The 15,043-nt window shown below is 49.2% G+C and overlaps 1 protein-coding gene across 6 annotated transcripts in view; it reads left to right on the top strand.

The window, feature by feature from the left end:
• Nucleotides 1-15,043, top strand: part of EXTL3 (exostosin like glycosyltransferase 3) — a 96,873-nt gene that overhangs the window by 56,797 nt on the left and 25,033 nt on the right. For 4 of the 6 annotated variants that reach the window (XM_038177715.2, XM_038177714.2, XM_038177713.2 and 1 more), the window contains one exon: nucleotides 164-261. The gene's annotated coding sequence lies outside the window, so the exon portion shown is untranslated. Of the gene's footprint in view, nucleotides 1-163; nucleotides 262-14,547; nucleotides 14,698-15,043 lie in introns of all 6 variants that reach the window. The other 2 variants (XM_038177716.2, XM_027455439.3) reach the window with 1 other exon arrangement.

Here is a 15,043-nt window from a genome sequence, read left to right as displayed (position 1 = left end):
GGTGTCAGTCCCGTGGGAACACTGGGGCTGCAGGAATCTCTTGTTTTGAAGTGGCCTGGAAGGAGAGTTTTCACCAATTTGCTATTAGGCGGCGTCTCTCGAGGCAATAGTTAATGTGTTTCTTAAATACACGTGGCCTTGTTTCTGTTTTTGTATTAAACAGGAGAGGAACCCTCGAGATCAACACTTAGAGGAAGAGGAGAAGAAGAGGAGGAGCTGATGTGATGCCGGACAGCTGCGAGCCAAGAAGCGGTGCAGAAGGTAAGGCATAAAGGAGCCCTGCAGCACCAGGCTGCGCCGTGCCCAACTTTAAACTGCTTCTCCCCTTGCTGTATTCTAACACCAGAACATCACTGTGGTGTGGTTTTCCAGCACCGTTCTCCCTTCTCACCATACACGTTAAAGAAATGAGTGATGGGGAAAGCCTCGAAGAGTTGGGCAGCACTGGGGCAGTGTCACCGTGGAGTCTTGCTCGACCCTTTATATTTTTTGGCCATCCACTTTCATTCAATCATTCCTTATTTACTCCAAGTCCTCGCCAACTGCAGCTGGCAGAGCCGCAGGGGAAGAAGCAGCATTTCACGAGGTTCTGATTCCAGCAGTTTAAATTCTGGCTTTAAAAGCAGCACTGGATGCTGCCGATGCTCTGAGCTCGCTCGCTTGATGTCTGCGTGCCTCAGGACCCGAATCCTGGCGCTCAGCAGGGAGGTGAGGATCTGAAACCACGTGCGTGATCTGCAAATTTGTCTTCTGTAGTTTCATTCCTTGAGCAGATTTTTGTCCCAAAAAGCTTTGTAACCAAGGTAGGTTTGCCGTGTAAGGGTTGGTCCATGGGCTGCTGCTGCTGGGGCGTGTGGTTGATGGGGGAGCACGGGCAATCACACCACAGAGGCTGGAGGCTGCTGCCAGCAGCACATTTCTCCTCCACTTTTCCTGTCGCTCCTGTAGTGGAGCCAGAGGATGGGAATTTGGGTCCCTCACTGAGAGGCAGACCCTGGGGTATTGCCAAAACCGCTGAAGAAGCTGGGTTTGGGCGAAGGGGAAGTGGCTGGAGCACGGCGTCACTTCTGCCTTCAGGTTTGGCTCCTGATCCTGATCCTACTCCTGCTCTTAGGAAAACTTGGATGAAATGCCATGGCCCAGACCACAAGCAGCAGACTGGGTGCTCGTGAGGTCCCGTTTGGCCTTGAACTCTACAAAGCTGTGAAAAATCACAGCTGCAGCCCTGCTGACACAGTTCAAGCCCCTGCTTTGACTTGCTGTCAGAAGATTCCTCCAGGAGCTCTGTGTGTCCTTGTGTGTCGCGCTCGGAGCATCTGCTCCGGGTGTGCTTGGCTTGAGCTGCTTCCAGCAGAGATTTCGCTGCTGGTTTCCTCCAGGAAATGCAGCCCTGCAGGATGGTGCTTAGCTGTGCCAACCGAGCCATAATGGTGCTCGTTTCAGTTCCCTTTTTGTTGTTAAGTTCCCTTCTTGCTTCCTTCAGTGTGTTTTAGCTCTCTGCCTTCCCCCAGCTGCCCATCTGCGTACATCTGGGGCGGGAGAGGAGGTTCTGCCTTGTTGGAGTGAAAGAGTAAATCCTTTTTGATTTATTCCAGAGCAGCCCTCGAGCTCAGCTCCCGTGAGAGCCTGCTGACTTGCAGTTCAAAAGCTCTCACTTCTTTGAGGCCAGGCTCTGGTCTCCCATCTTGCCTCAAAGTTAAGCTGAAAGAGAAAAATCTTTTCTTCTTTTTTAAAAAAAAAAAGAGGGGAGAGAAAATAAGCGTGCTGCGGAAGGGAAGCAGCCCTACCTGCAGCAGGAGGGAAAGCCAACGTACAGAATTTCGGGTTAAAATCCGGTCGGTTCGTGTCGGCTTTATTTTCAAGGACCTAGCACATTGTTTAGGAAGTGTTTGGCCGGGATAAATACTTCCTTCCCAGGCAGTGCACTCGGCTGGCTGAGATCCAGCTCCTGAGCTGAGCCTACATTAAAGCAGCTTTGGTGTTTAAAGCCCTACACGACAGTGGGACTTCTGATCCCGAATTTCCTGCAGATCTGCCGATAATGAGGTCTGAGAACTCGGCTCGGGCCAGGTTTTGCACGTGCTCGCTGCCAGCTTTGGTCCTTGCACCGAATTTCACTGCAGGCAGGAGCACAGCTCACCATCACCGACACGTTTTTTTAGGAAGAAACACAAAAAGGACATCTCAGGTGAACGTTTAGACCTCACATCTGCATTTTTTGTTTCTTTCTGCCCACTCTGAGCCTTTCGAGGTGGAAACTAAGCTGCTCGAATGCAAGCTCTAGCACGCAGTGCAAGCTGAAGTGTGGCTTTCTAATGCTAACATCATCCCATGGAGCAGCACTAGCTCTGAGCAGCAGTTGTTCACAGCAGTGCACTCGGAGATGCAGACAGCTCTCTGTCATAGATAGATGTAAGTACAGTGCAAAATAAGTGTGTTAGAGATATTACATGCTAGTTGTCTCCCTTAGGACCCTTCTTAGGCTGTATTTATGCAGTCGTTGCTACAACTGTGTTTGCAAGGGCAGAGGTAATGGCCAGAAGACCGTTAATATATGGGACCCTCCTTTGAAAACCTGCTTTTCCCTCAGCAAGGTGACCTTGGCTCTGCTTCTAACGGGGGAAAGCAGCACTGCGGTGGAAAGCAGCTGCTGGTCGGTGCCGTGAAGGCTTGGTCGGATGCCAGCAGAAGATAAAACACAGGTTGGGGCGGTCTGCAGCTCGAATTGCGAGTGGGGTTGTCAGCCTTGCCATACAAAAATCTGTGCGCTCTTCACGAGTTGTACGTACTGAATATATCCCTGGGAGGCGTGTATTATTATTATTTTTTTAATTTTTATTTAAATAACCGGTGATGGTGTGGCACAGTGGGAAGAAAAACAGCTTTCCTGCCTGCCTCCAAGGATCGCAGTGAGTTTGGCAGTGGGTACCAGCTAAGCCAGCCCTTACAGGCATGGGAAAAACCCCGCATGATGTTTTGCAAGCCATTCTTATCAAACTTACCATTTTCAGAAACTATTTCAAGGTTTTCTGGTCCGTGGAACGCAGGTTTGTGTGCGCAGGAGAACGCCCCGGTGTTTCTGCCCCCTTTCAGGAGAAATACCTGCAGAAAGCCAGCTGCAACTGCAGTCATTTTCTGGCACGGCTGCGTACAGAAAATCCAGTGGGCTCCGGTTACGACCCCAAGCCAGGTAATGCAGGCTCTTTAGTCCTGTCACCACTTCTGCTCTTACTTCAGCGGAGCAGAACCACACACCGACCTTCTCCCACAACTCCTCATCCTGAGCCAGCGATGAAGTAGGAGAATGTTGTTTGTTTTTTTTTCCCCAAATCGAATTTGAAACGCGATGACTGCACCGTTCTCCACCAGCCTCCAACTTAACAACAAAGAAACTTCGCAGAGCACTTGGCAGGAGCCTCTGTACATAATTTAGATCATAATCAGATGCATTAACACATTTCAGATGGATCTCATGGGGGCCGAGAAGATGAGGTGTGCCGGGTAATTTCTTCCCAGATTTCTTTACCTGATTGTTTATGGCGCTGGGGGACTTCATTTGTGGCCCAAATGTCACCAGCAGAATCCTGCTGCTTCGTGCGGCTGCATTTAGAGGAGCTCGGCGCCCGGCTTCAAATCACCTAATTGGCATTAGCGGCAGTCTTTTCGGCTGTGCCTGTGTCAAAGGGGGGGAGGACGAGAGGAACAAAAGCAGGGCCCCTGTTCTGCAAATTGTTGAATTTCCCCTGTGCCTGCAGCTCGGTGGGAGGAGCAGCGTGCTTCACGCTGAGCACAATCAGCTCCGCTTCCAGAGGGCTGATATCACGGGGGATGCTCTCCCTCCCCACCTTTTCATTTCAGCTGTTATACGTAAAGCAGCTCTGATTTCATAAAGCTCCCGAAAGCTTTTGGGCACTCCACGCGAGGAGATGATCAGAGATCGCTCACGTCGCTCCGTTGTTTTGTCAGGAATCCACCCGTGCCGAGAGCGTCCTTGTTGTGAAATCTTCCCTACGACAGAAAACCCTGCTGCTGCTGCTTTGATGAATGATGTTTTGCATTTCTTTCCGCTCTGCTGGGCTGTATTATCCCCTCTGAAGGTGGGAAGCGAAGTTTCCTGATGCTTCGCTGCCTCCTTTATACGTGCTGCAGTAATAACCCATCCCATGTGTTTCGTGGGCATTTATTTCTTATTAATGTTTATCAACTAATGTAAAATCACAGTTCACATCCCTCCCCTGCCGTGGGCTGTCGAGGCCAGGCACAGGTGAAATGCCAGGGCTGACAGCCTGCTCCCCGGGGTGCAGAGGCACTGGGACCAGTTGGAAAGCCGCAGGGCTTTACTGGTCTTGTGGCACAGCGCATTTTGTGCACTTATCAAAAACCGTGTGGCCAAAACAGTTTTGGGAGCAGAAGATCCTTTGAAGGCCAGAGGAGGAGGAGCACAGACGTCTGTTTGGCTGTCTCCCTCCTTTTTTTTCCTTTTTTTTTTCCTTAGCAGTTGTTTATCACCATTTCCCCAGGAAATGATGGCACTCGGCATCCCGGATTAGCAGAGATTTTAAAGGGAGTTTTCCAACAGAACATCATTAGGATGAAAAGATGGAGAGCCTTAAAAATCGGAGGTGACTGGGCTGTTGACTTTATTTATTTTTGCTTTTTTTTTAACTTTTGTTGTTGTTGTTGTTGAAAATATCCCTTGTCCTTCACTATTTACACCCAGCTCACGTGCAGGCTCTTTGCTTCCAGTGCCCAAATTACCAGCTGTGACCGATGTCCTCTCCTGAGGTCTCCTGCAGGTACAGTGCCCAACTTATCTTGATAAGGACCAGGGGATGTTGCTTCAGCTGCCACAGCTCTGCTCCTGCTCTGCTTTGGCTGGGGCGCTGTGGAAGGGCCCTGAGCTTGCCAGGACGACGAAGGAAAACCAAGCATTTTGTTCCCCATTTGCTTAAGATCTACGTGGGTTGGACCGAGGAAATATTGATTTTCCACCTCCCTTTGTACCAGAACGCTGCGACTGTTGAAACAATTGCTCAGCCGAAACTATTGGATTACCTCTCGCTAAAGCGTTATTAGATTTGGGTTGCTGTGTTGTCAAAGCTCGGAAGATAACAGCTTGTTCTAGCTTTTTGTCTCCAGATAGCAAAGCGTGAAGGAAGCTGCTGTCTCTGCCTTCTGAGAGCTTACCTGGAGTGGGTATTTTCCAGCTGCTATTTTCCATCGCAAAGTTTGGGGAGCCCCGTACCACTCCTACCTGGAAAAGAAAAAATTGGTGAAACTTTTCCAGCAGTTTTGTTCACTTTCCTGCATTCTGAAATGCAGCATTTAAAGTTTTTCTTTTCTGCTGCATGGTTTGCTCTCTGAGGCATGGCTGGTCCTTCTCCTTTACGGTAACAACTCAATTTCAAGTGACCGTACTGTGCATATCCACGGGATGCTGCTCAGGTGTCGCGAGGGAGGGCACAGGCTTCAATAAGGGAAAATGGGAAAGCTAAAAAAACAATTTCCATCCATCAGAAGAGTTTAAGAAAGGGCATTTTTAATCTGCGTGGAGCAGTAGGGTGCTACCCGGTGTGTATGTGTGTGCTTGGCCCCCTCTGGTTGAAGTGAGGTTGACCTCGATGAGAGTCGGGAGCACCTCAGGAGCCCGCGTGGGTTGTTTAGAAGCAGTCGATGTGATCGATCAGCCTTGATCTGCAAAATCACCCTGGACAAGAGGGAAATTGTGAGCTGGTGACGTTAGGAGGAGGAAGAAGGATTGTCCAGGGTCAAGGCATGCACAGAAGCCAGCTCTTTGCTAAACGTGGCTAAGGTTTGCAGAGGGGTGTGGGTGCTTGCAGTGGAGTAGCTGGGTCTTCCAGAGGCTGTAAAACATTTTTTTTTTGCTCTGAGCAATCTCTCAGCAAGGTCTGGTGACCCGTGGGGCACCTTACACCCCCAAATTAGCAGCCCAGCCCTTGCCTGAAGCCTACTCATTCAGCAGAGTAGGCTTGTGGTATGCATCAAGCTGCGAATTACGTGGCACTGTTAATTACAAAATCATTTGCTGACTTTCAGTTTCACAAAAATACACCCAAAAGTAAGTTTACCAGCACTTAAACGACTTCTCCCATCGAGCTGCAGAGGTTTAGAGAATTACGGGAAGAGCAACCAGCACCTGAGACTCCCAGCTTGGTGCGCCGTGCCCCTGAAGGCTGCTGATGTAAAACCAGCGACTGGCGTTGTTTTTCTGCAGGATCAAGACCTGTGAAATCAGGAAGCCAGCCTTGTGACTTAATAGACCATAAAAGGATGAAAACTGTGCTCTGCTTTGAAACCCCTTCAAAACGGGTGTGCTAGGAACTATAGATTTTTGTCTGCCGTGGATGTCGGTGAGACAGCTGTTAGAGCAAGCTGAAAGGGAAGTGGAACGGAAGAAAGCTTTCAGCTGTGGAGAAACTCAATCGTTGTGCTTTCCAGTGAGAACCAGAGAGCTGAATTCCTTGATTTCCTTTCAAGAACCAGTACCGAGTTTTCAGAGGGATAAAGCTTTTTCTTTCCTTTTTTTTTTTTTGGTCACTTAGTGACACCTTGAATTCAAAGGAAGTGTCTGACCCTTTCTTTTTCTCCTCCTGCTGAAGTAACCAGAAGGAATCCAGTCCAGGCTGTGCACACCTTGTGTGCATCCCCATATGCTAAATACATGAGAAGATTTGGGGAAATGGTTATGTAGCGGTTGAGCAGAGGGATGGGAAAAGAGGAATCCTGAAAGGAATGTCTCTTAAAATGTCCCTTGACATTGACCCAACCCATCAAATCGCACGGTGTTGCTCTCATGGATGGTTATCACCTCCTGCAGGCATCAAGTCTTCTGACAACTGAAGCACCTTGAATTTTAACGTGAAATTGGTACCTATGTTTAACTGACCAGGTACGTTCCTCTCTCAACCTCTAAACTGTGGAGGAGAGGAAAATGCTGAGATTTCCCCGTCTCCAGGTTGCCAGTTTAATGAAGAGCTTACAAAGAGTTTTGGTTTTTTTATTTATCCGTTTTTTTTATCCATTTTGGCTAACTCCAGCAATGACCTGCAACTTCTCCTCGGCATTTCTTTAACGGGTAGAACAAACCTTGTTGGAAGGGACCTCTGGAGGTTGGCACAACGTGCCCACGGTAAGCCTGTGCCGTTCTTGATCACCTTCTCACCCTCCATGCCCATAGGAAAGGCTCCCAGGAGGATTCTCTCCATCCATCCCTCCTCAAGCTGGTGCTGGCATCCCTCGCCGGCTGCCTTGCCCTCCTCTTCAGCCCTACAGATGCTCTCGAGTGAGCTTCTGTTGTCGAAGTTAATGCTTGGAAACTTACTGATAACCTTGGCTTCTTCTTGACTTGGCCGCTCGCAGGCTTTCATTGCCTTCGCTAATAAAGCCTTTACAACTGCTTAGAGACACTTGAGGTTGTTAGCGTTTAAATAAAGGGATTAATTTCGGGCATCCCGCCGCTAAACTTGTTCCTTCTAATTTTGAGAAAGTCTGTTTTCCTTCCGAGGTGCGAAGAGGCTCTGCAAAACCAGTTAACTGGTATCAGCTCAATGGACTGGAACTCCTCCTGAGGAGCTGCTGGGCTCCTCTGCATCGATTTACACTTGCTGGGTGATGGAAACAATTACCTTGGCTCCGTGAAGAATAAATAGAAAGGGGTCTTGGCCATGAATACAGGAAGGTGCGCCAGGAGTGCCTGCCCCTTAAACCCGCTACTGATGATGATTTTATCGATGATTCTGAGTATTTTAACCTTTCCGTGCCTTGATTTCCCTGCCTGGAAATTGTTTGCGTCTTCCTTTTGGGGTTTTTGGCGACTGCTTAGCTATAACGTACAAAATGCTGTCAAGGTAGGGTGCCAAGTGAATGCAAACTATTTTATTTTTAGCGCCTTTTGAAATCTTGGACTTTTTGTTCTCCCTTTTATCTGTCTCTCTCTTTAATCACGCAAAATGGAAATCAACCCAATCACAGCTGCTGCTGGAAAAGAATCATTAGGCCCATCCAGCTGGCTCTCTCCGGGCCAGTGTGGGATTGTTCCCCCCGCTGCCTTTCAGAAATACTTTATCTTACTTAGTCTTGTGTGTGTGTGGAGTGATGAGGGTCTTTTGCTCCTGACAGCCCTCTTCATTGATCCGAATGGGGAGGGCTTTTTTTTACATGTCTGTAAGCAAATGGACATCAGGCACCACCCAAAGGGACCTGGGTTGGTTTTGGAGCCCCCCAGCAGCCATTCCAGCAGGTGCTGCTGCAAGTTTTGTCTTCGGTTGGGTCGTCTCCCTTGGTGGCATCACTTCCTGAGGATGTGAACGTAGAATCAGAATCATTAGTGTTGGACAAGCCCTCCAAGACCACCTGGTCCAACCATCCCCTACCACCAATGTCACCACCGAACCCTGTCCCCAAGCACCACGTCCAACCTCTCCTTGAGCACCCCCAGGGACGGTGACTCCACCACCTCCCTGGGCAACCCGTCCCAAGGCCTGACTGCTCTTTCTGAGCAGAAATGTCTCCTCATTTCCAACCTGAACCTCCCCTGGCACAACTTGAGGCCATTCCCTCTGGTCCTGTCACTGGTTACCTGTGAGAAGAGGCCGACCCCCAGTTCCCCACCCCTTCCTTTCAGGCAGTTGCAGAGAGCAATAAGGTCTGCCCTGAGCCTCCTCTTCTCCAGACCAAACACCCCCAGCTCCCTCAGTCGCCCCTCACAGGACTTGTGCTCCAGGCCCTTCTCCAGCTCCTTAGCCCTGCTCTGGACACACTCCAGGGCCTTGATGTCCTTCTTGTAGTGTCCTTCTTGTAGTCCTTGAGTACTGAACTCAGTACTCGAGGTGCGGCCTCACCAGAGCAGAGCACAGGGGGACAATCACCTCCCTGGCCCTGCTGGCCCCACTATTCCTGTCACAAGCCAGGATGCCGTCGGCCTTCTTGGCCACCTGGGCACCTCATGTTCAGGAGAGTATCAACCCACACCCCCAGATCCTTTCCTTCACAGCATTCAAGCCACTCTCCCCAGATAACACGTGGAAACCACCTGAGGTGGAGACAAGCCCATGGAGAAGGCCTCCTGCTTGAAGCCTGGACAAACGTCCTGTCAGCGGCCATGCCGCAGCTTTCGGTGCCTTCTGAGGCAATTCACTTGCTTCAGCGCCTTGCAGGAAGACGGCATTTCCTCAGCTTTATGTAGGCTTTTTCATAAACGTGTTGGGCCAGCTCCTGTCTCCGTATGAATTCGTGCTTGTGGGTGCCGTGCAGAGCCATGAGGTGCTCCGGTTACTCAGCTATGAACGTTCAAAGGGGAAATGGGGGGCAGAGACAAAGCCTGTGCCACCACTGGTCCTGGTCGGAGAGCTTGGAAAGCCCGAGCAGAAAACATTGTGGGTGTGATTCGGCAGCACATTATCTTTTTCCTCTCAGCAAAGACCCAAGTCTAATTTCAGAGGTCAGAACATGCTCTCACCTGGGCTTTCCGGGGCTTTTATACAGCATTTGTAGAGGCCATTACATAAAATTAGCTTGCTGCTTGGGGAAAGCTGATATTAGCGCCGTATTAGGACTCCTTTCAGAGCTTTTGATGATCATTTACTTGATGGGCTCCTATTCAAGCTCATAGGGACAAGGCAGAAAATGGAAGACAAATAGCATCTGATGCCGCTTCCTGACTGAGATGAAAATTGGGTGGGCTTTTTGGCAAAATCCCAGGTCTCCCAGGGTATTTTTTTGGTGATTTGGGGTATTTTTATGTGTTGTTTTTTCATCGTTGTTTGTTTTTTAACATGGATTGCTAATGACACCGTCCTAGACAGGTCAGTGGACTGCCTGTAGAGCTGAACTTCATTTTCTTTGCCCGGCCTTTTGGATGGTCCAGACGTGCTGGGAGCATCGGGAAGCAGAGCATGTGATCCCGAAACAGGCTTAAACTGTAACATGCATCCAGATCTGCTAAGCAACAGCATTGACACGTTTAAATAAATCTGCTGTTGAGTAATATAGAGTGACATATTGAGAGCAATTAAAAAAAAAAAAAAATGAAACGGCCCAAATTTGGGAAATGACTGGAATGGAAACAGAGCGGAGATGTTACAGAGGACTTCAGATAAAGGAGAGGGAGGGCCAGTCCACAAAAGCAGTGTGCTGGAGAAGCAGGATATCCATCACGAAGGATGAGACAATAGCGGAGGAGCAGATTTATGCTGGAATTGTCTCTTGGCAGTAGGAGCCTTGTCGTTGTACTTCTCTGCCAGCGCTGGTGGTCGCAGGGATTGAAGAGATTTTCCTGCCTGCTTCAGAGAGGAGCAAGTGGTGGGATGTTGCCCCTCTTAGAGCAGGTAAGGTGGCAGTTCCCCTTCCTGGTTTTTTGTTTTTAACAGCTCAGACTTCATACAAATGAGATTGTGCATGATGGATTGCTCCAAAAACGTGTTATTGGTGAGAGGCTTTGTTCTTCGAGGGCTCACACAACTTCTATTTTGCAGTGATTAGGGAAAAATGGTTGTGACTAGGCTGTTCTGTGATTCAGATCTGAGTATTTTGCACCAAAGCAGCTGGAAATGGGCACTCAGGAGTAAGGGGATGAAGTGGGTAGATCAGTTTGGTCTACTATAGTTTGTCTGTAGTAGACCTGTAGTAGTACTACAGTTTGGTCTATAGTTTGACCTGTAATAGTCCTATAGTTGGGTCTACTACAGCCATCCTTGAGCTTTTTTGCTATTTTTATGGGATTTTCTACAGTGGTCAACGTGAGTTGTGAATTTTGTGGCTGTCTGAATGGCTTCGTTCCAAGCTGATGCCCCATTTCTGTCTGCATGGCATGGCCACGGTGAAGTTGGGGTCTGTGTTGCTGAGCCCTTCAAAGTGTTTGCTCACAGGCAGCTTTCCCAGGCGCCGGGAACGTCTCCTTTTCTTGGCTGGTTATCAGGTATTTGCTGTGGACACGAGCAGCTTTTGGCCAGTGGATGACAATAGTTAACTTGCACGCTAGCCAACATATTAAGCTGTGAAGCATTAAAGGGAGGAAACCGTGCCGTCCTTTGCTATATTTTTGAGATCAATTGCCATTTGTGGCTCCCAGGGAGGGAATATTGAGGCTGCACAGCGTGAGAGATGCTGGCCCTGCTCTCCTATCCAGAATGATTGATGGAAATGGCCAGAAGAGACATTCATCCTTGTGTATTAGGACCTCTCAGCAGCTATTCTACAAGTGGTTCCTGAAGGTGGCGTGAGTTACAAGTGGCCTAATCTTTGGGATGATGGCTGGGAGGCAGCATCTCATCTTGGAAACAATTGCTTCCCCTACAAGAGCTTGGCTGGCAGCGTCCCACTGCCCATTTCGGGGATGCTCTGAGGACACTTGGCCCTATTTACCCAGCAAAAGCAGCTGCTGCGCGTTGCAGATCGCTGCCTGGAGTATTTTTAAGCCTGGGGCGTCCCAGCCAAAGCAAGTTCAGGCTTCCCAGATGTACCCTCGCTGGTGGCATTTGGATTCGCTTCACCTTCTGCTGTGGCTGGGATTATTTAGGCAAATCCATGGCTGGGATTATTTGGGCAATCCCCAAAGTGCAGGGCTATCAGCCACGATGTCCTTGCCACATTTTTGAACACATAACTTGAACCCATCAGCTGTTTTCACTCAGAATGAGAGGGATACAGCTCACCAAGGCATTAACTCCGTGCAAATGCCCTGGAAATAGAAATGAGGCTCTTTACCGGGTTTTGGAGAACCCCATGAAAGCCTGAAGACATCAGACAGTGAATATTGGGGCTTCATTTGTGCTGGTGTTCCCAGCAGTGCTTTTTGGGGGTACACTGAGAGAGCAGATGGTATTTTTTGCCTTTTATCAGGGTTTGATAAAAGTGCCAGACTAAACGAATCACCAGTCCAGCTGTTTCTCCAGCTAGCTAACGGGACACTGTTAGGTCTGGGAGAGCAGTTGGGAAGTGCCTTCGGACCAGGCTCTGTTCTTGATGGGTTTGGGGTTTCAAAGGGAGAGGATTTTAAAAATATATAAAAAATATATAAAAAATAAAACATCTCACCCAAGGAGTTAGGCTTTGATGCCTTGGCCTGCAAGGCAGCGTTGAAGCTGAAAGCTCTCTTAGTGGGTTTCAACTTACCCAGCCTAAATCCTTCCCTTAGGATTGCTCCTGTTGGAAGCCCAGGATAAAGTTTTCCCCTTTATTTCTCCCTTTTGCATTTCTTTGTGGTGCGAGCAGGCGCGACAGCAGCCAAGCACCTCAGAGGCTGAAGCTTTTGCCACGGTGAGGAGGTGGAGGTGTGGGATGGGGAAGGCAGGAGAGCCCCAAATGGGGAAGGTGGGATGCAGGCAGCAGAGGAAAGGTGGCAAAGAAAAGTGATCTCGGCAGCTGCATTTTGTGCGGCTACTCCTGCATCCTGCAGCTGTTCATTAGAAATTCTGTTTATGCCACAGGGAGTTTTGGAGGCTCTGAAGCTGACACAGTTTTAATAGACAAAGACATTTTGAGTGCAGCACATCTGCTCTGGGATGCTGAGGAGCAGCCTCCATGCTGCAGAGCCATTGGGGGAAGCGTTTCATTATGCCTCTTTTATTTTAAGCTCTCCTCTCTTTCATCCTAAAAAGTAATTTTTGAGGTCAAAAGAAGTGCTGCGTCTGCTCCCGAAGTTTGCAGCCGTTAACCAGCCCTGTCTTACTGCTCCTAATATCCCGAGTTCCTAATAACTGCTCCTAATAACCCGAGTTCCCAGCCCTGAGATTTGCAGCATTGCCTTTTATTTGAAGGATCCCAAAGCATCCACAGAGGTGGCCGACTGGAAGAGTCCAAATAACAAGGAAAAACATGCAAGCTGCGTTGCTGTTTTATAAAACCAGGGAGTTTTGCTATTAGGGGTTCTGTTTTTTGTCCCCAAACCCCAAAACCTGTAAGTTTCAGCTATTAAGAAATGCCCACAGGGAGATGGCCTTTCTGGAGGACGCTGCTCCAGATCTCAGCCTTCCTTTGGTCGCCTGATCCCTGCTACAGATCTGTAGTTATTAAAAACGTGGCGAGTTGGTTATATTTAATTTAACAATTTATTTCTAGGCAGCCTCCATCTCACCCTGAGCTTAACTTTCACGACCTGTGCCTTACCGAACCCCATCTAATCTTGTTCCGTGATTGAGTCTCGCTTGTGCAGGTGAAAAGTTAATTCCTTCCTTCGCCTCCAGCCACGGCCAAGCTCCTTCGATCCTCCTTCCCCCAACATCCCTCTTAAGCCTTCATTAAGCAGAACAACGTGAGTTTGCCCTTCACAACCTGTTATTGCTGCCGACGTACCCGGTGTTCTCCACGTGCCTTTTTGCCGACCCCATAGGACAGCAATCCCTGTGCTGAGCCCACAGCAGCGTTTGGGGGCTCCCATCCTGCCTCTTTCGGGAACGGGGCGCCCTCAGTCTTCTGGATTTTGGGGCTGCTTGGGTTTCTTTATGGTGCCTCGCAAGCGAACCTGGGCACCTCTGACAACGCAGCACCCAGCGTGTGTGAAATCAGCCGGCATTTCAAATCCACGCCACAGCCTTGCTTTGTCGAAATTGAATTATCGTGCAGTCTGCTGGTGCTTATCTTCTATCAGACACCCTTCTGCTGGTTAATAACTTCATTACGCGCACCCACAAGCTGCCGGCACCGCGGTTTGGTTTCCCTGTTTGTTTTTAACTGCCGGGGTTGGCCACTTCCACATCCACACATCCCAACCTCTGCCGTGCAAGCGTCTTGCACAGATTTCCATAAGGGTCTGGTCCGGGGCTGGCCTCTCCCAGCTTGAGTCACCCTATCAGGTTCTGGCAGTAATTATCAGTAATTAGCTTCTCTCTATTCTTTCCTTCCTTCCTTCCTTCCTTCCTTCCTTCCTTCCTTCCTTCCTTCCTTCCTTCCTTCCTTCCTTCCTTCCTTCCTTCCTTCCTTCCTTTTCTTTCCCTTCTTTCAATTCTTTCTTTTCTTTCCTTCTTTCCTTTTCTCCTTTCTTCTTTTCTTCCTTCCTTCCTTGTTTCCTTCTTTCCTTCTTTTTCTTTCCTTTCTTCCTACCTTCCTTCCTGACCTGAGTGTCTGGTCTCAAGAAAGGGGCTTTTCCCCTCCGGGGACCCTCTCTGAACCCTCTCCAAGTGCTCAGAGTGCTGGCAGCGGTTGTGTTTGTGCGTCTGACTTTGGAGTTCGCTTTGTGCCGAACTGTGTTGGGCAGGAATCCGCCCTATCACTATAAATGTGGGTGATTAGGGTCCAGCAGGGGAGAAGAAAAGCTGCCATGGGATGCACCCAGCAGCACAGACAAAAACAGGGAGGTGAGGAGAGGTTCAAGGAGCTGCTACAAGGAGGGAAGGGCCTGCTGAAGTCCACAAGAGGCTGCCTGTCCATTTCTGTGCTCTTTAGAGACCCCTCGGCAGGGATGTTGTCTCCAGAACTGGCTTCTTCCCTGCGTCTGGGAACTGGGCAGCCTTTCCAGAAACCCCTTGGGGACGGGATGTTTCCCCTCTGTGAGATAATGTTAAACATTGTGTACATTTCTGTGCTGTTCAGGCAACGTTACCTTCTTCTTAGAAGTTCACCAGAACAAAGAAATTGTCCGATTGTGCTTAATTACGACCCGAAGATCGGAGATGAGGAGCCTGAATTGTGCCGCGTGGTTCTTCACTGGCAAGGAGGCGGTGAGGGTGCTCTTTTAGGGAGGTGAGAGAGGTTTTTGTTTTCACCCTGGGCAAAAAACAAGGTGCCCTAGCTATCTAGGGCTGGAAACCACAAGAAATACCAAGCGCTTGAGCTGTCTCCCAGCAGCTCTTTGCTGCCTGGAGCTGACCTCTGCATGCTGCTCTCGGTGGAATGTTCTTCTCCGTGCTTTTAAACTCCAGACAGTTCCTGTTCATTAATTGCTTCGAGATACTCAAAAATAGTCCTCCCCGCCTCCCACACCTCATTTCTCCCTTTCAGTGGGGAGCAAGGGATTGACCACGCACCTGCTCCTCGTTTTGCTTCCCAAGGACCAAAAAATCTCCCAGCGCTTTATAAACAGAGACAG

Source organism: Anas platyrhynchos, chromosome 3 (genome assembly GCF_047663525.1).
Source record: "Anas platyrhynchos isolate ZD024472 breed Pekin duck chromosome 3, IASCAAS_PekinDuck_T2T, whole genome shotgun sequence".
NCBI lineage: Eukaryota > Metazoa > Chordata > Aves > Anseriformes > Anatidae > Anas > Anas platyrhynchos.
The sequence above is the reverse complement of the archived record's forward strand: the minus strand, read 5'-3'. Positions and strand labels throughout refer to the sequence as shown.